Here is a 27,482-nt window from a genome sequence, read left to right on the forward strand (position 1 = left end):
TTATTGCATTGTCTTGTACATTGTGCTATATTCCAGAATTCCCCTTTTTCTTTGTGTGACCCTGAAATGCTCAAGTGACTATTTCAGAAGGCAATGAGGGTCCAAAAACTACAGGAACTTTGTCTTCCTAATACTTCATTCACAGAGCAACAAATCTTCTGGAAGAAAAGATAATGGCATATACTGTGGGTTGAATAAATTGCTTATGTCATAAGTTCCAGATTTTTGTTATTTTCCTCAACAGGAAAATCACCTAGGACTGAAGGCTCATTATTTAAAAGTAATGAAAAGATTAATTCTCCGCTAGTGTAGTTACAGGTGTACTATACTCCTAAGAAGGTTTTTAGTGGCAAGGATGATTCCCACATCAAGCCTCCTCTTTTAGTGTATTTCTGTTGAATTTAGGGGGCAGGGAGCACGTGTTACTGCATACTTAGGGCCATGGGAATTCTGCTCTTCATTTGCTTCATTAACAGGAAGACACAGGGAAATTATTTTCTTTTGCAGCATCCTCCATCTTTGGGAGGCACAAAGGTGTCTTCAAATATTTTACAAAGTAGACTGTAATGCCCTAGTCTATAAGGGCAGAATTCTGTGTACCATTGTTAGATACTTCAACAAAAGAGTCTGTTTTTTTCTTAAGTACCAACAAAAATCAGAGGAATCTGGAATTATTCAACATCTTTGAAAAAATCAGGCCACTTATATTTAGGTATTGAAATATAAGTTAGGAACCTAAATTTAGTATCTACCCCCGTCTGCATTCGGAAACCTTGGACTCTGACCATTGTGTAATTGAATGGAGGGCAGTCTTTTCATCCTTCATGCTCTTGGCTCTTTTGAGATGTGGGTTAGGAAGATACTGGGATTTATCTGTTACTAACCAGTTTTGTTTGCTGCTGGAACATTCATGGATTGTTCTTCTAAAATTCTGTGGTGCTCAGAGAACCTCTCATTTCCCTTTTTGTTTCTTTCTACTTTGAGGATTATGACTCACCACATCCCCTAACCAGTTCACTACCTGAACAGCTCATGTTACCATGGGATGGCTGCAGTGGTGAACAGATCTGTTCTTTCTCCATTCTTTACCCCTTTGTGCATTTTGCTCCCATGTGCACTAGAAGCTTTGCTCCATGTTTGCAGAAGGTAAAAACAGTCTCCAGGGGACACTAGATCCTTCCTGTGCATATGGTGAAGATCAAGCTGCAAGGAATGAGGAAAATTATGGTTTTGCCTTTCCCAGCATACTAACTAGTACAGTTGTATCACAGCATTAGAAGCAATGCATTGTATCTCATAACAGATGTTCCAGGTATTTCCCTCACGAGGTTAGGAAAGCCAGGAGAGAATATGAATCTGCAAATCCCTTCTGATCTTTATTCTGCCTCTTTAACTACAAAACTATATTGCACTTGCACAAGGCACGTGCAGAAAAGTAAGAGGAACCCTCTCTTATGGTCAATTTATCCTGCTTCCATCAGTAGCCAGGAGACTGATTCTTAAGAACCTATTCCTCTAGTTTCCTTTGAAGCAGTTCCTCACAAAGCCAGTAACACTCAGCAGAGAATCAGTGTATAAATGGGCTTGGTATAAGGCTAAGATATTGACATCTGTCGCTTCCCTATGGCTCTCCCAGTGGCTGTGGCTTCTGCAGAGACGAGAGAACTCCCAGCCTGTCCCCTTCTGTTAATAACTGAATACCACAGCATTGCTAGTTTGCTCATTGATGGCTGTTGTTTTGGTAGTAACATACTGCCTATACCTGGATATATCAAAATATGTAGTACCCAGCCTATTTTCTCTTCAACCAGGCAGCAGTGGAAGTTTACACCGGGGTTGTCCACCAAGGAACAAAATGGCCTCACCATCCTTGAGGTGCTTGACCACCTGCAGCACAGCTCTGTCATTCTTTCTTACTTAGCCCATAGGTCAATGGAAGAATACATTCAGTTTACAAGTTTCTTTTGCAGAATCAAAGACCATTGTAGCATGGTATAAAGCTGTGATACGGCACATGCTTCATTCTGCTGCTTCAAAACTTTTTCAAATAGGTTAACTTTCTCCTAGTCTTTATGTTGGACCAGCTGTCATCTGTCTGCACTTCTGAAAATTTAGGAGGCTCAAGTCCCCAGAGGTTGGTCTTTATAGTTTATTTTATGCAGCAACTTCTTCCCATTGCTAACATCTCCAGTTTGTTAATTATCTGCTATAACTGAAAGCTTGCATGGTAGGCCCTGAATCTTCTGCTGTTTGCCGAAGGCTTGAAGAATTATGTGTCACATTTACACACAATTCTGCTTATCCCCCTACAAAATTTTCTTATAACTCTAATTATGCAGCCATGAGGAGCTGAATGAATCTATCCAGATGTTCTAGGGGAGGCCAAAATATAGTGGTTGCCACTAAAATGATATAGTTATGTACTAGAACAGGGCCAATGCATACCTTTCAAAAACTAGTATTTGTCAAATACTGTCCTCCAGGTACCTGAAGGAACTTCTCATTATAAATGGGGAGGGGAAGACAGAGAGAAGCTCTCATGCTACTGTAAAGCTACACCCCCAGTGCTGTTGCAGACGCAGATGTGGGGGAGAAATTTGTGCAGCCAATTATTTTCTTCAAAAATCACTCCCTATCTTTTACTTATATTCTGCAATTGGTTAAGAAAGAACAGTGAAATATCCCAATAATAACAGTATTGCTCAGAGAGCTCTCCATGTGGCAAAGTATACCTTACGCTCTGCTTAAAAGAAGAAGAGAGACTGAATGAAAAGGAAAGATGTACAAAACAAATAAGAGAAGAGCTCAGAAACAACTCAGACTCTGCAGATGTGCTGCATCTGTTTGCTTGCCCACTGGGGATGCTTAGATAGAGAGATTAAGGCATTTATACAGAGATGGTTAGACAACTAGATCAGATACGCAAAATGCAGCTAGATTGACTTAAGGTCTATAGCAACAATAATACTGTAACAAAGGGGTGAATATAATTCACTGTCTATGCATTAAACATTGAATATATATGCCATAAGCCAGCTCATGATCTTACAGTGATGGAGTAAAACCAGAACTGACCTTGCAAAGGATACACACAATCAAATGAAATTTTAACCTGTTTAAAAGCTGTGTGCCACTTTGCTTTCAAAGAAAGATAAAACTGGTACTCATACATATACAGTCCATTCCTAACTATATTAAAGGAAAAGGTAAAAATAAGTCCTTGTAGAAATATTCGTGATGTGAAGTTAAAAAGAAGGAAGCAAACATTAAAAGTTGCCATTCAAAATAAATGTGTACCTTGACAAGAACTCTAAGTAAAAGTGACCTAAAAGCAAAAATATTGTAGCCCAATGGGTATGGCATGTGTGCCTTACAGTAGTCTTTAAAAATAACCCTGATCTATAAATTCACAAGGGAAGATACAGGCCATAAAGTCCAGTCTTTATGACTTAAAAAAGATTTCTGCATTTCTTTTAATTCCACGTCTACTTGTAAAAATAAGTAAGCAATGAAAGTCACCTCTTTGCAAGTAATTCCTCACTATTGTCATAAATAACTACAGTATGCAAAAAAATACATTTATTAGCAAAAATGCTTCTGGCTTTAACGTTCACTTTGGAAATATTGAGAAATGGAGCCTCATAAGTTATTCATAAGATCAGAATTAATGCAGTCACTATTCCTGGCTTCTGATTAAATGCTGCCTTGTAACCTAGTAACACTGGAAATAATGACCAGATGATAATTTTCCGCGAATTGAGTTAATCAAGAGAAGCTCAGATATGTGAAGTTGCAACGCTACTTGCCCAACAGAAATACGCCTAGACACCCATCCACAGACGTGGGGACAATTTTCTTCTGTGTTTGTGTGGGATAGTGTATGCAGACAAAGTGCGTTTCTAATGATGGGTTCATTCTCACTCTTTCACTATGATAGTTAAGGCAGTGGTAGATGGTGATGAAGGAACAGAAATTTACAATCTTAGAATAATGAAAAAAGGAATTGAAAGTGAGGGGGTTTTTTTCAGCTCATCCTCACTGATATTAGTGGACAGAATTCATTCAACGTGATGTTGAGCTGTAAATCCTCTGGCAGACTTGCGTATAGTATACAAGACCACAAAGTGTATAAAGCTGTGTCACTCACCACTGATAACTTAGGTTGCTAGAGGCTTCAATATAAAAGACAAGCAAAAGACACAGAGAAAAAACTCATATTAGTATTGCCAAGGCTTAAAACTAGTGCTGTGTAAGAAATGCCAGCAAATTCCAAAATTAAACAATTCTTCTTCTTCATGAATCTAAAATAAATAAAGGACAATTTCTAAAAATTAATCAGAAAATACCTGGGACAGGAAAAATAAATAAATACAAATAGAAAGACAAATTAGTAGACAAAAATGCACACACACATATATTTGTACACCACATAGCTTCAGAAAGCATAAACCATTGAAATGGAATCACTGAAGCAGAGAAAAATCTCAGAGAACAGGAACTAGACAACAGTTACTCAGTTAATTCATAAGTTAAAAAAAGATACCTAATTACTTGGGGGGGAGCAAGTAAAGAAAACTATAGAAGGGGAGAGAAGCATTAAATGCTAAAGCAGAAAGTTGTTGCCACAGGAAAAGAAAAGGAGGAAAAGAATGAGAAAAGGAAAAAGAAGGAGCAAAAAAGGAAAAGGGAAAGAAAAAAGGGAAAGAAAAAAGGGAAAGAAAAAAGGGAAAGAAAAAAGGGAAAGAAAAAAGGGAAAGAAAAAAGGGAAAGAAAAAAGGGAAAGAAAAAAGGGAAAGAAAAAAGGGAAAGAAAAAAGGGAAAGAAAAAAGGGAAAGAAAAGAAAAAAGAAAGGAAAAAAGGAAAAGGAAAAGAAAAAGAAAAAAAGAAAATTAAAAAGAAAAAGAAAAAAGAAAAAAAGCAGAAGGAAAAGCAGAAGGAAAATCAGCCTAAATCCTCAGAGAAGCCACCGAAGGCCCAGAGCGGGAGCGCGCCCTACAAGCACGGACGCGTCCGAAGCGGCCGCGGAAGACGCGAAAGCAGAACCCGAAGGAGCAGCGCCGCCAGCCCTGCCGCGGGGCTCCGCGCCCGCGCTCCCCGCGCGGGGCCAGGCGCGCAGCGCCCGCGGGGGCGGTGCTGCGGAGGGGCGCGGCTGCGCGGATGGGGGAGGGCGCGGGGAAGGAGGGCGCAGCAGGGCGGGGCGGGGCGGGGCGGAGCGGAGCGCACCGCCGCGGGTGGGGCGAGGCGGGGCGCTGCGATCTGTTGAAGCGGCCCGCAGTTAACGGCGGATGGGTGGTGGGGAAGGGAGGGGGGGGGAAGAAGGGGCTGCCGGAGCCGCGGCGTTACAGCCGCCGGGCTTGCTGGCCCTGCTGCTTTCCCACTGCCAGCAGCCGTGGTATAAAGCCGGGGATCGCGCGGGTGCGGTGCGGTGCGGTGCAGGCGGCAGCCGCGGCTCCCGGCGCCTGGCCCCGGCTGCAGGGCGCGGGGATGGGGAGGGTCATCACCGCTGGAGGGGAATAAAATACACTTGGGGGGGGGGGGGGAATCTACCTGGAGGGAGGGTGGGGAAGGGGGTGGGAAGGAGAGGATGGGGGCAGAAAGCGGTTTCTAGGAAAAGCCGGTGGCTTGGGTTAGAGAGGAGTAGCAGGTGAGGGGAGAGCGCTCGCCAACTCGCCCCTCGCCTTCACGCTCCGGGGCAGAGGAGTGGAGAAGAGGAGCAAATCCGGGAGGAAGGCGGCGAGGAGCAGGCGGAGGAGGAGGAGGAAAGGACGGGGTGGGGGGGCCCTTGTGCACTTAGGGGTAGGGGCGAGCCGCGGGCGGCGGTGTGAGCTGGCACGCACATAAACACACATCCCCATCGTATATACGTACACACACGTCCAGCCAGGGGCGGGCAGAGCCTCCGCCGCCCCCCCGGGAGCAGCCGGGGGAGGTGCCTCGGTCCCCCCGCCGGGGAGGGGGCACGGCGGGGCCGGGAGGGGCTCGCGGGAGCTGCCGGCGCGGATGCCTTCACCTGGGTCTCTTCATCCGTGAGAGAGGCGAGGAGGAGAGGCGGTCGGGTCTGGAGAACTACCTCTGGATGGTTTAAAAAAAAAAAAAAAAAAAGAAAAAAAAAAAGGGAAAAAAACCCCAACTCTGCAATCCTCTGCTCCCCACAGGCTCAGCACCATAAGGGACTGCTATATTTGAGGCTGTCAGGAGGATGGGAGAGAGAGACTGAGAGTCAGGGCGAGAGAGAGACGGTGCCACAGCAGCGGTAAGTGTCTTTGCCGTTCCCCCAGCCAGGCACTGATTTCCCCGGTCAGACTTTGGAGTGTGTGCAGATTATTTCTTGTAATATCCATCGCGGCATCTCTGTGAGCAGTCTGCTGTGAAGCCAGCAATGGTGAGAGATCCCATTTTTGGGCTCCTACTGCAGGTTTATGTGTTTTGCTTTTTGTTTGGAATCTTACGTTGAAATTGTTGTCATAATTGAGCAGAAAAGTTGAAGCAGAAATTACTGTGATCTACTATATGCTTCCTGTCATTTAACTAGCTAGCAAACTACCGCAGTGAATGAGTTGTGAAGAGAGATGTGAGGCTTTTAGAACAAATACATATTCCAGAGAAAGAATGCCTATCTTAATGTGCTAATTTTTTTATGTTTGGGATTGCTACCGTGCTAATGCTTGAGGGTGAAACAGAAAATAACTTAGCGTATTGAGTTTATAGTGATGCACTAAAAGTTGTGTTATGAAGTTCAGAATGGTACTCGGCTTTGGGATAAACAATTATCTCCTGAATTAAAAAAGTACGGTGCCTGGACTGTTCTCCTTTGCTGACAGGCAGAGGAGATGGAATTACATAAAGATGCACTGATTTTTCCTCTCTGATGTGAAGACTGGATAAGACTGTGTGGAATGTCTATGAGCTGGCTAGAAGATGAACTGAGAGTTATTTCTGTAACACAGAGCATGAAACTGTGTTTTTAAGATTTTTATCTCGGAAGAAAAATCGGCATCCATTACTGTACCTGTACTTCTTCAGATGTTTAGTTTCATTCCTGTTGAGCACAGAAACTTAATAAAACAGAAGTTACACAAGATAGTGTAATGTGACTACTTAGGACTAAAGTTTTCTATATGTTGGAATATTTCAGAAATTTAACCTAAAGTTTTTGCAAAGTTTGTTCATTTTTTTAATTTATAAAGTAATACTTTCCTTGAATGACACATTTTCAGTCATGTTTTTTAATGAAGGACCTGATGCCAAATTTTTCTAAGGAGTTGCAGCATTCCCCTAGTCTTCAGTGAGCTTTGGATGAGAACCTGAAGTTTGAAACTACAAATAAATTACATGCTCACTGTTAGCCAAAAGCTAAGGGAGATTCCTGATAATTAAAATTTGGATGACATTTTCCAATTAATAAAAGTGCAATTAATTCTTGCTGAGTATAGTAGAACTCCTTCAGAAGTACTTTATGGCAATCAATATTAATGCAAGATCAGTTCATCATGATTAATATTATTACAGTGGATATCAAAAGAATTAGCAATAATTGGGCCATTACTTTAAAGTGCTATCAAAATACCTATTAGAATTTGTAAAAATACATTTTCATAAATTGCCTTTAATTACTATAGCATTTATCTGCAAAGTTTGAAGTAAAAAAAAAAAACAAACCCCAAAACCTAAACCCCTTTCAATATCTATCTTGTTGGGAGGGAAGACGCTTGTTTACTAGTGTGAGGTATACTAAAAGAAAGACAGAAAACTGTGATGTGAACTATAGTAACTGAGGGATATTTCATGTACAGTGGCCCTCTGTGGCAATATGCTTTTAACCATGTGAATGACTGAGATGTGGTTAAGAAGACAAAGTCTTGAAGACAACAAATATATAAAGGAAGGAGGATGAAGTGTTAAGCATTCTTGAAGGTGGTAACAGCTAAATAGTTTTAAAAGTGAACTATTCAGCATGCAGTTCTCCTGTTTCATACACTTACACAGCAAACGCCCATGCAAAAAGTCAGAACTAGCAGAGTGTGACATAAAAGTGTGAAGAGAGCTACGGAAGGTCTGGTGACTAAGAGTGTAGACTTTAGTTTTGTTGGTCAATATGAAGCTGAAGGTCATATGTTGAATTTTAGGTTAAAATGTCAGGGGAAGGGATCTTAATTTCATTTTATAACAGGGGCAGATGTACTAAGAATGAAAACAGAAAATACAAAAAATCTGGCTGGCTGAACTGTAACAGAGAATGTGGAAGAAAACAGCTTTGACAACGGATCTTGAGGAAAAATATCCTAGCAGCTAAGATAAAAGGTATGATTAAAACCTCTGCTGTTAGGAAATAATAAAGTGCAACTTTAAGAAATGCATAACTTAGAGGACTGTCAGCACAGATTCTATACAGGAAGGTCATGACTGGCAAATTTGCTTGAGTCCCCTGAATAAGTTGCTGACATGGTAAACTATTGGGGAATCAGTGATATGATTTATGAGGGTTTCAGAAAATGTCCAGTTCTGTGCTCCACAAAATATTGATTTGGAAAGTAAATTTTTGAAGGAGTGCTGGAATGAATTCAAACCTGACTTAGAGATAGGGACCAGAGGGTGTCAGTAAAGGTAAAGAGCTCTGGATGAAAGGAGGAGGTTAGAAGTATGATGCTTTAAGTGACATTCTGAGATCCAGTTTTCTTTCTTGCTTGTTATAAAGCTGGCATGTTCAAACAAAATAAATCTGATTTGCTAGCAGTACAGAAAAATCTGTTCCACTGAACAGATTCAGCACACTGAAAGTTTTCTGATTAGGTTAATGATAGGAATATTTATTTTAAGTAATTAATGCAAGTCTTAACTAAAGGCATCGGAAACTATATGTTAAGAATATACACGCCAAGGGGCTGGCATTGAGCCATCTGAGGTGATTGGTTCAGTGGCATTGAAAAAGTGGTTCTTCTGAATGATTTTGTCTTTCTGCATGTAGCCTGCAACACAGATCTTAGTTCCTCTGAATTCACTGCATAATTTGCCACTGTTGGTCTGCTTCCTCCATATGCTCCTGCTAACCGCTTCTGTGTTGCACTTTCCCTCAGTTTCAGAACCACCTCAATCATTTGAACAATTTCTCGTACTCTAAAATACTAAACTGAAATCCACCACAGTTTATACTGCATTCTTAATTCCTGAGAATCAATGTCAAACAGACATTTGCTTGCTAATATTATATTGGTAGGTGTTTCACAGAATTTATTTTCTTCCTTCTGTGCATAGCTTCTCTGATGCTTTTTTTCAGGGTCTGTTACACCCTGTATTATCAACTTCTTAGAACTTTACAAGGGAAAAATACTCTGGAAGTGATGGAGTCCCTACAGAGTTTTATCTTCTGAGCAATTCTGATCAATAATGCTATATTACAGGCCAATGCCTTCTAAAAAATTACAAAATTGTTAATACTTGGTAAGATAAATATTCTGATTTTACTTAAATTTAAGATTTCAAAGCTTCATAATGTGTGTATATGTATGTATATCTGTGTTTATACACACACATATACTATATGTGAGAGTAATGATTCTGTGTCTTTGCAAGCCAGAATGGAAGCAACAATAACATTTGCTGGTTAGTGGAAAGAAATGTAATGTGTTTGTTTTTATAATTAATTTCTTGGCTGATTTATGAAAATATCCCAAAATGTATGAAACGTAAGAAAATGTGATCTTTGTTTATATGCTGCTTTCTAAAAGGGAGTTCAGGATGATTTCTCACTGTACTTCATAAAGGCCACAAATCAAGTTTTAGGTGTTGCAAGTGGATGTATAACAAGGCATTATGATGTCAGATCCTGTATGCTGTAAATATAATAAAACATAAGAATTACCATCCTTGCTACAGCAGATGTTCTTGATCACACATACCCATACTTACTCTGTGTAGTCATCCGCTCAGACTAGCTCCTAAGCTTACAGAGCCATGAGGTTATGTTGGAATGATAAAGTCATTCATGCTGTCATGTAGTAGTTACCAACACCACAGTTCACTCCTTTACATCTCCTTCAGTACCAAACTTACATGTCAGTCTCGGGAAAAATTGATAACTCTTCTCCATTTCCATACCTAGAAATAGAAAATGCATCAAACTCTTTCCGTCTATCAGAAACTCTTTGGGGAGTTTCCTTTTTCAGTATTCTCATAAAGGTTTTATTGTAAATGGTGTTAAAACATGATGATATCTTTGGAGAACCTTCTGCTGCTGGAACTAAAAGCAGACAAACATCGAAGTTAGTTCATCGCAGTTACGGAGAGGGGTAAAGGATGACAACTTTCCATTCAACATACAGGGAGTGTGGCTTCAGCCTCTTTATGAGTGAGAAATGCTCAGGTTTTAGTAGCCGGAAGTTTAAGATTTACTATGTATCCAGTGGGACTCCTAGCCTGCAAATCATTTTGATCAAAACTAAATGTACGGCTTTGTAATTAATGCAGACATAGTATCAGCTCAGTCTTTTGGGTGTCTTCCCTTACCAAGTAGCATCACTTTGCAAGAATTCATGAAGCCCATTTTATTTTTATCAGTTTTATAGTCTTCATTAAGTATGTGAGGGACATTGCCCTGTGGCTGTAACGTTCCTGCTATAGGTTGTAACCAACCTGCTACAGCAATGCATTCAACCAAGAGTAGTAGCTACACAGATGGACAGGTAAAAGAAAAAGACTTGGTGGTCATAGTATCAGAAGAAGCTAATCTAACAGCATAACCTCCTCATAATATTATTTTGAGAAGACATTCAGGCACTAAACTTGAAAGGTTGTAATTCTTGCTTAGACATAAAAAGACATATCCAGAATGTGTTTGTTGCAATAATCTCCCCCAAAATGTGCTCTCAAAACTAAGTAGTAATTGGCAAGGAGCTTAACAGAGATTTACTTTTGGAAAAGGTGATTAATTATTACCTGTTTAAGTACACATGCATTATTTTTTCTGAAAGATGACCAGTTATCCCTATTAGCTTAGTCCACAGACTTTAGTATGCTATCTACTCTCAGTTATTTGCAGGTCTCCACCTAGACCTGGAGTGTAATGAACAAAACCACATGAAAATGAGTCAACAAAGTCACAGTATATATTTTACCTCTTCTTCTGAGATGGTTCTCACAGAGCACATTTTCCAAAAGTTAAGTATTATAGTCACTCAAAAAAATTATTCTGGACATGCTGGAAGACTTTTGTGACATTCAGCACTGTTGGTCTGGTAGAGTAATTCAGCTTTGTCATGTTCATATTACTGTGATGTAAACAGGATTATTCATTTATCTTTACATTTATTCTTGTGATGGCTTGGACGGGGGACAAGATGGACAGATTGTTAAATGGATGGAATAGAGAATACTGACAATTTCATGAGCTGTCTTGTTCCTGTATAGGAATTTCAGTATGCCTGCACACAAAAACATGGCTCTATTCCAAACAAACACTTGAAGTTCTGGACATAGAGACAAATTAAAATTCCATTCAGTTTGTTTTTTCTTTAATTACTAATTTCTTTTCCACAAGCATTCACTGCCTGGAATATTGTACTTATACAGCCCACTTTCTGGACCAAATTAATAATATTGAACTTTGTATCTAAGGTTGCACATACACATTTTCAAAAGTGTAAAAAAGAAGATATATAGTTCTGTACCTACTATTTCAGTTACTTTGATGTACAGTTCACCAGTTGCATATATGAATTGTTGATTTTTCTATTGTGGCATAACTTGTAGGTACACCTATTTACATTTATTTACAAAAATGCAGATGCCACTTTAAAATGCAGTTGGCCCAACTGTCTAATTCACATTGCAAGTCCATACTAAATAGTATCTAGATTAGAACTCTGATTGCCATAAAAGATTTGTTGTTTTATTAGCAAGGTCCTCTGACTCCATTATAAACCTTATCATTATTATCATCATCGTAGCAACTAGGCACTATAATCATAAATCAAGACTGCATTGTACTAGGAGCTGTAAACACGAAATGGTCCCTGAATCAAAGAACTTAACTCAAGAGCTCTTCCCTTTTTGCTGTTATTTGTGACCTTTGAAAAGCTTACATCTAAGGGTAGACATCTGTGTTTCACAGCCGTGCTACCAGGATCATGTACAGATTTCTTAAAGATCACCTCCCACACCAGAAAAAAAAAAAAACACAACAAGATATGGTCTGCACCACTATGACATGTAATGATCACACATACGTGCTCTAAAATGTCTTGCAAATTTGTCTAAAGACTGTACCAGCAGTCCACAATTACTTTTGAAATTTTTAGAAAGAGTTTTTAGACCTCTTTTCTAAATTAATTCATTTTTCAGCTTTCCAAAATCTCATGCAGATCAAATCTTCTTAAAAACAAGTATATGGACTTTCACATGAGATTCTATTAGAAGATAAGTTCTAATTATTAAAACTTTCTATTTGTTTTTGTCAATCCAAAAATCATGAGTTAAAGAAACCAAATAATTTACTCATTCCTGTGCTGTGGCCTTATTCTTTGTTTGGTTTTTGACTTCTGCACATCTGAGGTGATACAAGCTCTTGATTTCTCAGCCTCATGCTATGCAAGATTTTCAAAATGTTCTTACTCCACTGTACCATATGCAGTGTCATGTATTATTGCTTACATAAAACTCAGCTCAGGAAATCTGGGAATAAAGCCATGACTTCTCTGATATCATAACATCGCTTTGATGTGTGTGTGCACAGCTTCTCAACTCAAACCCAGTTGTGTAGTATTTCCTCTGTCTGGACTTCAGGGATGCAGGTTGGACATTGAAATAGCTTCAGGCTGAGAAAGACTGACTGTTACATGGTTTTGAGAAGACGCATAATTGAAAACATAGAACAGCTCAGTTAACAAGGGAGGATAATTTATTAAGAGGACCATCAGCACACAAAGAGATAATTTAGAAGACATGATATATAGCTGAAATGTCTGCAGTCGTGTTTTCCCCCTTGCATATCACAACTGACTGATTGCTAACATCTAAGTATTTATTTGCCTTATCAATCACTTTGTGCCTGAGTCATTCACTGATGGGCATAATCCTCTGTTTGTGACTTCACAAGGCATCTCTGGAGGAAATTTGAATGTCACCAGCAACGAATTGAGACATTACTGAAGGCATCAGGTAGGAGGAGGATGTTTGCACAAGGGGCATATTAATCAACAACAGGAGAAAATATGCAGCATCAAAGTAGCATAATTTAGTTGAATTTGGATTAAATTCTTGCATATTTCCTGCAAAGTAGAAGCAAGACAGTTAGACTGATTGATCAAGCCCTGCAAAAAGCAAAGCCCTTTTCCAGAAAATAAATAAAGGTTGAGCAAGTTAAGAAACATTAAGCGTACAGGAGTACTAAAGATTATACCCTTAAAAGGTCATTTACCACCAGAAGTTATTTGTTCAAAATTTCTGTTATCTCTGTAAGTTTTTATTAAATATCCATAAGTTACTATCAAGATTCCTTCTCTGTTAATCTTTGCAAAATAGTTCTTTTGAAACAGCACAATTTTAGTTGTAAAAGAATATAAAGGAATTTGCTAAGGATTTCTTTCAAAGCTGACAAAAATATGTTGAACTTATAAACAATGTGTGCATGATTATATAGGATTATAGGATCTGTAAATGAGAATAAGGTATGAGAGAAAAAGGAACCTATCACAGTTTTGGGTTATTTTTCTTTAACAGAAAATGATTACATGTCTTCATATGTGACATTCTGCATCAAATAAAAGCTGTCATATAAGAAAGTGTGGTCAGTTGAACTCTTAATATTTACTAAAAATATTGTCTATTCAACAACTGCATGCTAGTTACATGCGTTATCTATGATTTCAGAAAAGATAGCAGGCTGTTTTGTGGGGACTGGTTTAAAGTCAAAAGAACGTGGGTTATCAGAAACCTCTCCAAAAACCATAAGGGACATGCTTTCTTTTTGCAACCTACAGGAGTGTAACTAAGGAGCTTAGGGGATCCTAAGTATTTCTCTAAAAACTACCTGTAGGTGGTATAATAAGATCTGGAATATTTTGTCAGTGGAAGAAACAGACCGTAAACAGCTATATGCAAGGCAGTGATTTTGGACTTCTTGTTATTGTTTCTGGTTTTATTATAGTGGTGTAATGAGGTAACAGAGCAAAGCAAATACAAAGGTTTATTTTTTATTGGGCCTAATCTTGTTCTTTGAAATGGCTGAGAAAAATTCCATCCATTAACTTGAAAATAAAGATTAAACTAAACAAAAGTAACTTCTAGGATCAAGCACACTGGACATAGAGTTATTTTACTTCTTTATAGCATATGCCAGATTTTAAGACACCTCAGAGACACAGGAAGAAATCCCTTTTCCTTGTTTAAGAAAACAGTCCAACAGATCAGTCAATAGAAATTTTGGCAGACTACGGACAGAAGGTCCTGTCACAGGAGATTTTTATTGCTTTCTACTAATTGTTATTTTGAATTTATTAGTTACTAGCGTATGAAAAATATGATTGGATTTTGTGACTTTAGTTATAATTTTTATTTTTCTAGTGCAGTCTATTTTATTGCCATTTTCCTTTGATTTCCTCATCACCTGAGATTTTCCCACATGTTGGCTGGCATGAAATTAGTTTTCTTAATTTGTATGCTTGATTTGCCTTTTCTGTAATTTGAATTTTATTGCCGATGTCAGACAAAGGAGAAGGAGATGAGGGAAGTATTGAGAACACAACCCTTCATCACTCCCATTCCCATGTATAAAGGCAGCAAATAAATATATTTTTTTAATGCAGTAAAGTCAGAGTCCTTGTGCCTTGAGATACATTAAAGAGACTCTCTAGCACTCCAAAGACTGCCAAATTAGACGATGCTGAGGGGAAAGAAAGAAAAAAGAAATAAGAAAAAAGCACTTTCACATAAAATTCACACTGCATTTAACAAGCTTAAGAGAAAAACACTTATGCAAAGCTGAAAGCACAGGACGCTACAGCTTAAGAGCCATGCTTTCCACTGAGAGGCTGTAAGCACAGGTTGGGTAGTAGAGAAACGGTGGGGACCGTGCAGTGATGAATCCCCCTTTCTCTGCTCACTACTAAGTGGGTGAAGAAGGAGAAAGTCCACATAAATTACTCCTCTGTGTCACAGATCTGCACCTGCAAATGGACAATCCCTCTGTTGGGGATATGGAGGGTCACACAACACACACAGAGAACACTGATCTGCGTTGTTGAGGGTTTTTGATATACTGGGTAGAGGCTGTCACCTGAACACCATTGGGAATCAGAGGTATTGTGCCTACCAGCCTGTCAAGTTAAATTTCTCCTAAAAATACCTTAGTGATCCTTATGACATGTTCTGGGTATAGGGTAGCTCTTTTATAGCTCTATTTCTTCTCACCCAAAGCATGCATTTAAAGACCGTGTCCTTAAATATAATGAAAGCAGGCAGTTGAAGTCCATTGGCCACTAGCAACTGCTGACTGCTGTTTTCTATAACAGTTTGTGTGTACCTCTTATGCTGCTTCTAGTTCTCTTTCCTCATTGCCGCAATATGGACATATCCTCAGACTTTGCCTTGTTTTAATCGTGATCAGGCTTTTGTGGCTAATACTTATTCAGAAGGACTCAAAACCATCCAGAGCCAAATTCCGTGCTGGCGTAAGCAAGTGTAGCAACACTAAATTCGGTGGAGTCCTGCCTGCTCATTTTAGGATGGGTCCCCCACCTTGAATTTACCTGCAACTCTCAACCCCTACTACCCTCTGAAGCATATTTTGCCAGTGACAGTGACTGAGGAATTCCAGGCTGGATTTTAAATCTGCTACCAAATGTATTCTGGCTGTGCTAGCAACAAGCAGAGCTGCACAAAAATTACCCATTTTTGTTCTGTAAGTGTCCATCTGCAGCAATGATGATTTTCTGCCTAAATATTTTATTCTTCTGTGAATGTGCAAAAATGTGTATTATTTTTTTCCCCTGCTGGTTCTGCTGACAAGCAGAACTTTTTCATACAGCTCTATAATTAGGCTCCAGAGTCCTGTGGAGACACACAGTAGAGTGGTAGGCTTTATATTCTGCAACACTTAAAAGTTGCAGTTCACAGACATGTGTGCTTACATCTACCCCACCTCTTTGCATGCTATAACTAGTATCTTCCATTCCCTTTGGATCTGTCCCCCTGTGTCTAAGAAAAATGAGAATTTTGAGTGTTTCTGGTCCTAAACTGCAAATCAGCACTCGACCACTGTGTGAAACTTTTGACAGAATGGAACAGAGTTTCAGGTCATCGCTGAAAATCCCCACTCAGGAATCATGCATTGTTTCAGGTTGTGCAATGAAACTATCAAACTTTATATGAAAACATACAACTCTTGGGGGTTTTCACACAGTTCTTTTCAGCATGAATGTGAATTTTTGTGGTTTCAATCACTGTACAATGATCCTGATCACAAAGCCCAGTGATGAGTATTTATATTATGTTCCTATAACAAATACATATAGTTGTAAAGAAATAGATCACTGCTAGAAGTTGTATGTGGATTATTATATATTGCTATTGTATGGCCCATGGGGAAACCTTCCATTTTCCTTTAAGATAACCTTCAAACTAATCTGTTTTAAAGCATGCTATTATAGAGACCATGAGTCTTTGCTACCTGAGTCCACAGATAGCCTCAAACAACTGTAAATTAGTAACACTAGTTATACCTCCTAAAGATGGTTAACATCTGAGATTTCATGACTAGTAAGCTTCTATCCAAACCAGTTGGAAATATGGACTGATATGATTTGTTTAGCTTTGTATTGGCACAGTTTGAAGAAAAAAGATTTTAATGTTATAATATGGCTGATGAGAGTTACGGCTTATTCTTTAGCACTGTTACCAGCTGAGAAGCTGGTAGCTCATTTTTAGAGGTTTAATTAATAATGTAGACAGTTGAATCTGCCTGCTTGGACTAAAATAATTAGTAGAGAGTAAACAAACACTTTACATTTCACTTTATGAATGGTGTGGTGCCACTTTAAATATTTAATGTTTTGATCTGAGTGATGAGTCAATTCTTGCAGGGTGCCAGGTTACAGCTACAATCTGGGCAAGAAAGCTGAGTTGTGAGCAAAGGTATGTTCCCGTAACCGCTTCCAACCAGCAAGGACTGCAGGAGATGGAAGAAGACCTAAAGCAAATGTTAAAAAGGAGGGTATGAAAATGTAGAAGCTGTCAGAAAAGAAATGGTAAAACAAGCCAGACAGGAGGGGGAGCTGATAGAAAGCAGTTTAATGCAGCTCAGTGACTAACCGATCTCCATGTGAGGTCCTATAGGAGACAAGTGTCTCATACCCATTTAAATCTCAGGTGGTGGCTTATTCTCATTCCTTTGTATATTCAGGGCAAGAAAAGCTAAAAGATACCACTCTAAATTTACTGGCTTTTTCTCATAAATATTGATGGTCTGGGGAAGAGAAAACCCAGACCCTGCCCACAGAGCAGACAAAGCTTATGTGTTGAGCATGCTGAAAACCAGCAGTGATTGCAATTTTGACTTCAGGAACCATATATGCATGTTCTGAACAACTTCATACACAATCTTAAACTGAATATACACTTAAACAACCTCGACTGCAATTTAGTTAATCTTAGGTGAAGTCTTGGACAAGTACCTTTAAGAAGGGAATGCTAATTACACCTAATCTTTTCTTCATGGCATGGAACAGTACTTTTGGTATTATAACCATTTTGTATTTCTATCCAAAACATCCAAAAAACATACTCCTTGACCTTAAAAAAATCTCTTCACTTTTGTGGTTTATGTCTTGTAAACCTGAATACTTCTTTTCTCTCAGGTTTTTTCTTCCTTATTTTCAAAATGACAAAAATATTGAATATCTGATAAATACATTGTAAACTATTTTTAAACAAGCTGTTTGATTCAGTCAATTTTAGTTCACTTTCAAGAGCATGAAATATTCAGAAAATCACATTCCCATTTATATTTTTTTTCTGGAGACTAGATGAAGATGCAACCAGTGCAGTGTGATGCTGGTGAACAATGTTATTTTCTGCCTGGCGCACCACTCCAAAAAAAGTCCACGAGGTTCTCTCACTGTGCCCACTTCGATTAATTAGCTTTATTACTGCAGCCCACGATGAAGCTCTTGAGCTGTAACTCAGGGCAGTTTTCCACTCCAACTCCTTTATTAATCATGATCATACTTAGGAGAGAACCTTGCCCGATTTTCATATTTCATACCAAATTTGCAGGGTGGACAGAAAACCCACAAAAATATTTGCTAACCTGTTGTGTTTGGTACAAAAGCCACTATGCAATGATTAATATGGATCCCCACTGTGCCATTTGTGTATGGTTGTTTTCCAGAGAAAGATCAAGCTTCGGTCAGATTTTTCAGTAGACCCTGCTGCCTTCAACACTTCAAAGACCGTGCTGCAAGTCCCTTGCCATTTGAGTAGGAGAATTTTCCTGGAAGTGTGTTCTTGAGTGACGGGAGGCTTTGTCTGGGCACAAATAGGGGCCCTGGTGCGTGCGAAACTGGCTCCATCGCATCCTCGTGCTGGGGTGGGAGGCTTTTCACCTGTCAGTGACACACACCAATACAACAGCACTGAAACATTAGATGTATGTGTCACTGTCACTATTTTGTTTTCTCCTTTGGAAACAATCAACAAAACACCGGAATCATCTGAGAAAAATGGAGACTTACAGGAGCTTCCATATGAAGTGATTTGATTTTTTTTTTTATTTACAACAAGCATTGATGACAGCATTTGGATGCTTATTTGTTAATGAAAATCCAAAGATAGATGTGAAAAAATAAACATTTTACTTTTTGTTCAAATATTTTGTTTCTTTCCCATTGTTTTTCTCCTCCCGATTCAGAATACTCTCTTGATACATTGAAAATAAAATTCCATTCCCAACTGGGATTTTATTAGTGATTGTCACAAAACTGAAAAATCTATTTTTAATCCTGTTTATCTATTAACTACCACTGGTTCTGACCAATCAGGGACTTCATTTTCACAGTAGGTCCGTCTGTAGAAACTGATGCAAGCATAAGGGAAGGGGTCAGTTACCTATTCATCCACCCTTCATGGCTTTCTCTGAGACACAGAAACCTCTAAAACTTGCAGCAGAAAGCAGTTTGAACAGATCACTTTGTTGCCAAGGTAATAAAATCCATGAGCTTTCAGAATAAGCAGATTTCTTCTATGATATTTAAAGTTCATGGCTAAGCAAAAAAGGTAACAGCTTTTTGTAACAGATAAGGTGCCCATCTTTTGGAATAGCTATTTGCAGCTTTTGGGCAATTTGCAGGGTCTCTGCTACATGAGGTGTGGACCGAGCAGGGGAGAAATGATCTTTAAGTACCCAAGATGGCCAAGCCAAATGCATTTGTACCTCAAACAGTAATTTCAAATGTATGCATATATGAGTGCACAGGGAAAGCTGATGTTTTTTTCAGAATTGTGAGTAAAATTCGAAAGATTTTGAACTGTGACTGTCGCCTGTGATTTCTGAGATATGTCTTACTGTACTCGGTAAGGGAGGCTGACCAGCCAGGGAGCAGTTGGTTTGCAAGGACTCAGTCTCAAGTGGGATTTTGTTTGTGTTATTTATAACCTTTGCTATCAGTGTATAAAAATATGACTTGAACTTTTGATGAATATGTTTTTTACTGCACCATTAAGCTTGTCTAGTTTACTAGCAGCATGGTGAAATTCACAAATATAACATTTTTTTCCACTCTCCAAATACAAATAAACTAGTTTGTGCAGGCATCCTCAAGGTCTTGCATCCTGAAATACATTTATGGATGTTAATGTTCAGGGGACATTTCTGAGAAAATTGAAGTAAGTCATGTCAGGGCTTATATTTCCAAGGAGCTGAATTTTGGGGGAAAGAACTGATTTTAGTGGACAGAAAATATCCCTCCAGCCAGAGAAAAAAGATAGCCAAGAGCTTTGGGCTGAATCCACATGTCTTGCCATTGAAAACTCTGTGGTTTGCAGCCTGTCCACTGTGGGGCTGTGAGTGAGTTTTGCCCTTTGAACTGAAGTTTTATGAGAGAAATTCACAGCACGGTAAATAGTGATCATCTTTGTTAACTCTCATCTACCTCCTTTGTCAAGATGATGAATCTGTATATGGTCAACATTTTAAAAGATAATGTGGTTTGCGATTGGCTCTAATGGGGATTTTTTTTTTTTAATAACATGGAATTTTGCTGTTCAGTGTCATTTTATTTTATTATGCTCGTTTTTTATGTAAACAGTGGTCTGTTGCCATTTGGTCACACACACGCTGTTTTGCTACAGAAGCTGTTCATCAAAGTGGTGACATTTCATTTTAGGACACATTTGGAAAACAGATATTGTTGTTGTTGTTGAGGCACTTTGACTTGGGAAATGCCATATAGTGTATGCGAAAGCTCTGCACAGTCACAGGAGTGGCAGAAGTTTGCCTGAGCTCAAATTCCCAGACACTTTATAATCAAAATTAGCTGCCTTGCCTCAACCTTCTCTCACACCGAAACGAGGCCTGCATGATGCAGGCAAAGTTAAAACAAATTAAAGGGAACACTTCCTCACACAGTGTGAAGTCAGCCTGAGGAATACAGTCACATAGTTCATAGATTTGATTTTTTAAAGGGCTGGATAATTTTATGACCAATAATAACGTTTTTAGTTATGCATGCTAAGTGAAGTATAATTGGATTTCCTGCTTCACAGCATCAGCTACAGGGCCATTACATCACTACAGGGGCCGGGAAGGGATTTATCTACACACACACGCGCATGTTCACACCCATGCACACCCCTCCTGCATGCAGCAATGAGTTTTGGTGATGTGTGCTAGGGGATTTTTTTAATCATTGTGCATAAGCCACTGGCTCTGAATAGTTAAGGCCAACATCTGCATGTCAACAAGAGCCCTGCAGAATACCTGTAGTAATTACAGTGCATGTTGAGCATGTGAAAACTGTGGGCACTTTGTCCATTTTGCAAATGTCAGCAAGTCTGAACCAAGCTGCAGGAGGAAGAGAATGTGTCAAAACATCAGCTCTTAATATTCAAAAGACTTCTGGGAATATGAAAAGCTATGCAAGCCTCAGTCAGTACCAGAGTGCCAGACGTTGGCCACTGACACAGTCACTAAAACGTGACTGCTAGTTTAGTTAACACATCCTTCACCCTCCCATCATGGTCATTTCAGAAATCAACAGGAATAAAAAATTGGAGACCATAGCATGGTTGCTACTTTTTAAGTATTTGTTTTTAGTGAAAGTATAGGTGAAAATTAAAAATGGATTTGAAAATTCAGAGGTTAATTACTGCAGAGAAATTCCAGGCTAGGAGTATGATGAAGTAGCACGCTGGACCTCTTTTTATTTTATTATTTTTCCTAGCATGCTGTATGTTACCTACACTGAAACCTATGGAAGAATAGACTAATTAATACGTTTATTAAAGGTTTCATATATCACTATCAGCACTTTCACCTACCAGAACAGGATCTAGAAACCTGTTCTAGCACTTAGACTCACGGTGTAGAGTAGGAGGAGAGTTAGGCACCAGCAAGAAGCCAATTAAAATCTGTATGTTCAGCATGCTGATGCCTAGAGCATGCCAAAGGCGAACAGTGACAGAGACGAGCACTATATCCCAGCGGGGGCACCAGAATTTGACCCGGTCTTTCACAATGCATATCACTGAACCACTTCTTTAGAGAGTTATGTTTTTTAAACAAAGTATAACACTTATTCTGTTAAAATCCAAGAGGATGAATTTCATTATTGGACTATCTCTGTGGTTAGAGCCATTGCCCAAGTCTGAGTCACGGGTTCAGTTTTGTGAGAAGTCAAGGAGGATGCAGATGCACAGGTACGTTGGTGTAGCATGGATAGTGCTCCCTGATTGTGCAGAGAGGAATGAGATGCTTGCTGCTGGATGGAGACAGAGCACATGCTAGAGGAAACTTCATTGCTGCTAATAATTGAATGACTGAGAAGGAGTCCTCAGTTCTGCTGCCAGGACCGCATCTCCTAAACAGAAAATAACGAAACAACCAGCAGTGGATCCAAGCACTCCATCCTGAACCTTTGGTCTCTATGGTCTCACCCTGTTTGATTCAGTTTATTTGCAATTCCTGCTCCATTCACTTTAGAACTAATAAGGACAGATATGAAAAAGCCTGCAGTTCTGTCCTCTAACAAATTAGCCTCTTGCAGATGACCTCGTCCCTAGCCAACCTGCCTACACTCTGTTGTAAAGCGTGATTGTAGGTAGCACAGTTATAACTGGAAAACTACAGCTAGAAGCATCCCCTTTTAGTGACAGTCTATCCCCCTTACACAGTGGGCAATTTATTCAGAATTACATGATAAACACTAACTACACTAAGAAGTTCAAACTGATAAAGTATACATTATCTTGCTTAGCAATATTAAAGCAAATATAAATTATAAACTGGATAATGCAGATGATATTTAAATAGTCTGAAGAGTTGTAGACAAGAAGGAGGCAGAAGTATAATTATAGCAGAGCCAAAGAAAATTTTACATTGATGGCAAGCAACACTGATAGACTTGACATCAGGAATTATTTGACTCTACATGATGAAACTATTAAAAGTGTGTTAAATGGGAAGAAGTAGGTCAGCCTATTAGATAGCAAGAGAATACCAAATGAATCCAGAAAGAAGAGGAAAAAGAGAAAAAAAAAAAGATCTGTATAATTTTCTCTGGGTGAGTTTCTGTCTAGTCACATTGAGAGTATTGGGACATCAAGGGAAAAGCTCTCAGTTCTGTGAAAGGATAAGGCAAAATTGGTCACTGTGTAGGTATTTTTCCTCAAAGAGTACAAATCACCTCAAAGAGCATGGGGAGAAATAAAATATAGCCAGAGCGCCATGCTTCCTGGATACTAGCTTTTTAATCTAGCTGGCCAAAATGGTGAGGTAATATTTGGCCCCCCTTCATTGGGATGCAGTGGTTTATCTGTTCCCAAGGTGCCACCTCTGCGTAGCTATGAAAAGACTAACAGAAAATAAAATAATTAGTAGAGGTGAAAGGGAAATCTTCCTCCATTTCTTCACAAATCTGAAATATCAAAACTACATTCTTACCCTTGAGCTTTCTTACCCTTTTATATATAAAAGGCTGCACTTTGAATAGTCACTAGTGATCTAAAACTAAAAATTCATGTGTTTCAAGTCAGTCAAGACAGACTGGTTTGGGTTTTAATTAAATTTTTTAAATACAATTTTGAAGAAAAAAAGAAAAATTTAAACAATAAACTTTCAATTTTACTTTTTTTAGGATATAAATCAATCAAATTACAACTTTTCCTGCAAAACTCCTTTTTTTCTGAACCAACATTTGCTACCAACAAGTATTTTTGTCACTATTCCTTTTGATTTGTCATAGAAAATAGTGAAGAACTGGGTGATGGGAGATGGCTGAAGAGGAAGTGTGTTTAACAAAGAACCCCAGGGCTTTGTGTGCCCCTAAAAATTAAATCATATGTACTGTATGGAAAAGAAGGATATCTGTACGATAATGCAGAGAAAATTACATGAGTAGTGGATCTTTTCCAGCATTTAAGGAAGATTTAATTTATACAGAGATGTTAAATTTGTTCCTTTTGTAGGATTCTGCAGCTGAAAGCATGTTGAGAAGAGCCATGACCACACTCAAAAACCCAAACAGATTGGAAAATGTTAGGAGAATCACTGTGAGAAGACAAAAAGCTTAGATGACTTTTTTTCACATCAGAAGTACAAGGGAAGTGTATATGGTATTTTGGACTACATGGTCGTAGTTCTGTTGAATCCTGTTCTGTGTAATTAAGGACTGTATCTGTAGAAAATTGGGCTTCCAAATTCAAGGCTCCTTTTTCCCTAATTATTAGTGAGTGCCAAAGATAAAGCAAAGTATCTGGAATGGTACTATGCAGATTCAAACAAGCCCATGAGCTTTCATTTTATTTTCATTTCTGGAAAGACATTACTTAAATAGGAAGGATGAGAGTGAAAAAAGCAACATGGAGAAGGCAACAGGGTAGTCTAATTACATTATGTTCTTTCTGTTATAGATATATACTAGTTCATTCCATCCAGTCTTCTCATTTATGAGCACTATCAACAGGGAAATCAGTTGTGTGTGTTTGTACTGGATGTCATTGTAGCAATAGTTTTCTGTGTACTGCTGGTCCAGAATATGATGGCCAATGTGTTATGGGAAGGTTCTGCAGCCCATCACAAGGGAAGGAGGAACTGTGCTGGTTTTGGTGACTTTCCTGAATGTTTGTTTTCCTCCCTTCCTTGCTTTGTTGTTGTAGCACTCTAAACCAAGCGTCATTCCAAGTAAAAAATACAAGTTTGTTCTTTGTGTATGGAAAGTATAATTAAATTACTGATGCTCTAAAAGATTGAGTTTAGATCCTGTTAAGCAGATTTTTATTTGTATTGATGAATTCATTTGACATCTGTTTACTACCTAAAATATTGCTGCTATTGCCTAATGACCAGACATTCTGGCTCCATTCACGAGAAGTGTCATTCAATAGCTGCTCTTTAGCACTAAACATTGCATTACACAGAATGATGGAGTATTATGAATTTAATATATTTTAATTAATTTTTTAATGTCAAGATTGACCATTATGAAGCAGGTGTTCTAGTAAGAGTTAAACAGTGCATTATCTACAAAGCAATTGTACTAAAACAGTTAGAAATGTGGGTGTCTGAAAGCTTTACAATTCATGTAAGGATATTATCCTCTGCCCAGTCATTTCTAGCAAATACAAATGCATGCAAATCTTCATTTCCACACACACAAGAATGTTTCAAGAGAAGATGAGTGTTCCTTGGGTTTTTCCATTTAATTTGCAAACTCCCTACTTTAGCAGTCTCTCTGCCATTGCTGAATGCTAAAAAAAAAATCCTATAAGTCAGTGGAAACACTGCCAGAAGTTGGACTGGCATAAAACACCACATCCTGCTGGATGCAACACTATTTTTATGAGGTGCTGGGTACATTCACTGTGCACTGATTCCACAGTAACTGAATTGGACTGTAAATGAAAAACTTCCAGTTTTGAATTGAGGAGAAAGATGCTCAACAGGAGTAACAGCAATAAATGACTTTAAAGATGAAGTACGTTCACTCTGTTTTTCACTAAGTAATACTATTTGATTTGGGTGCTCTAGTCTTTCTTTGCAGCAGTGTGAGAACGCTCCCCTTGGACTTTTGCTCAGAAATTACTGACATTATCTTTCATGGAAGAAGGAGGGAAAATTATAACAGCCCTACCCTTGAAACAAGGTTAAAGGCCTTCTTTAGTCTGCATGTGCATAGTGAAATGTTGAGGCAGGGGGGAAAGGAGGAACTTAGACAGGAAAGGAAAGTAGGTGGTTATACTCTTTAATAAAGATGCTGTCAGATAGCTGTGGGAAAAGGCAAAAAGCCTGAGGAGTGACAGAAGGCTTCTTTGCATATGCCCTTGTTTTAGGTAGGTGGTTTCTGAGCTGTAGCTTCAGCGCTGAGATCCATCACCCAAGTCTCTAGGTAGTCCATGGGACATGGCACCACTCTTTGTGCAATTATTGTCATGAGAAAAGTACAGCAAACAAGGTCATAATATCCATTTGTTATAAATCATATGGTAACATTAAGGTAAATTATATAAATTGTTGGAGGAATTGGGAGGCATGTATTTTTTAATTGATTTTACTTGGTATTCCTTTATCAAAGAAAATGAGAATTCTGGAAGATCTAAGGGTATTTGGTAAGAATGTATAGCTAGGTTCCAAAAACCAGATTCAGATACCAAGCTACCAGTGGCTCCCTTTGTGTTCCTTCAGTGGCAGATGATGTCTTTCCGCTTTATGTTTTAAATAGGATTTGCTGATACAGCATAAAACAATAAATTTCTGAAAATCTTACTTAATTTATTACATCTTTATTAAAGTATTTAACTTAACCTACAGCATGAGAGGGGATGCTGTGTCCCAGCATGTGTCCATTGTCTAAATTTTATTTTTAAAAGTACAGACAGGAAGATATTAAAGGAAAGCTAACGGTCAGTTAAGCTGGCCAGGATCTGGGAAATATTTACTTAACAAAATGTAGGCAATTACTACGTCAGTTTTGGTATTGCACCACAAGACCTGTAATAATTTTCAGAGGAATGCGGTCCATTCTGTGTTATGCCTGATGCAAAGCCTGGTGAGATGCACACTAAGACATCATGGGCTTGATCCACAACTCACAAAACTTAGTGGAAACACTCCCAATGAGTTCATTAGGCTTTAATTCAAGATATTAATGCTGAATGTTAGCATGTGCTACACTGTGAATGTTGGCACTAATGCTGCTTTCTATTCATAAATTCATGTCGAGTGTCCCTCTGTCTTTTGAGCCAGTGCAGTGTTTTGTGTACAGATCTATTTTCTCAAAAGCAGCAGAGAAGTGTTTGACAAAAGAAGAGAATGTTCTTGTTAAAGGTGGTAAACCTTTTTCAGTATGTTGTGCACTATATTTCTTTTGAAATTTTATTACATGGATTTCTGTGTTGACTCTAACAGGTTGAATTCACTATTTGAAAAATGACCTGTTCAAAAAAATAGGGCTTTTTAATTTTTTTTCTGTCCTATTGTATTTGATTTTGTATTTTACGTTTTCAAGTGAATATGTCAACACTGTAGATCTTCCTAACTGAAATCTCATGTGTTCTGAGATGCTTGCAGAGAAAGTACCCCTGTAAGCAAACAAAAGGCAAATGAAAGATTTTGCGTCTTATTAACTGAAGTGAAACCTTTTCTTTTTTTACTTTAAAAATATTATCTTTAGGTTTAATTAATAACTACCCAAGGATTCATTGCTTAAATGTAAATAAAAATTTAAGGAAAAGAAAAGACCACCTTTAAGTCTTCAGATAACAGCTCTTGGTTCCCAATTTACTTGATATATGAAATAGAACTAAATCAGCATTGCACTTAAAATTTTACATTTAGATTTTGAAAAGGTGTATTTAGGAAGAAGTTCTGTAGAGGTTTGAATAATTGTGTGTGTGTATACATATATATGCACATAGTGTTTTAATATACATATACATGTAAAAACATACTCTTTATTTTTGCTTACAATGCCAGGCTCATGAATGACACAGGAATGAGCTGCCATATCTATAATTCAGAAGCATAATAAAATCATGCATGGTAAGGTCACTTTCAGAATAACTCTCTTCAAGTCTTTCATTTTGCCCAAAGGATTTTACAGTCAATGCACAGCTACAGCCTGTACTTCCTAAGATGTCAGACTGTTTATAGTGGTTCATAGATTTAATTGAAGATGACCTAAACTACAAGAAGGACCAGATGCTGAAATGAGTTCCACATATATAATTTCTATTGAAGTCAAATATATTTAGCTAGACAAGCTGAATTCTGGAATCATGAC

The 27,482-nt window shown here is 38.5% G+C and overlaps 1 protein-coding gene across 2 annotated transcripts in view; it reads left to right on the top strand.

Moving 5' to 3' along the window:
• The first annotated feature begins 5,294 nt into the window (after positions 1-5,294).
• Positions 5,295-27,482, top strand: part of CNTN5 (contactin 5) — a 680,093-nt gene continuing 657,905 nt past the window's right edge. Inside the window, exons 1-2 of one of the 2 annotated variants that reach the window (XM_052812642.1) lie at positions 5,295-5,392; positions 6,156-6,253. The gene's annotated coding sequence lies outside the window, so the exon portion shown is untranslated. The other variant, XM_052812644.1, reaches the window with a different exon arrangement.

This window comes from Harpia harpyja, chromosome 17 (genome assembly GCF_026419915.1).
Source record: "Harpia harpyja isolate bHarHar1 chromosome 17, bHarHar1 primary haplotype, whole genome shotgun sequence".
Classification (NCBI taxonomy): Eukaryota; Metazoa; Chordata; class Aves; order Accipitriformes; family Accipitridae; genus Harpia; species Harpia harpyja.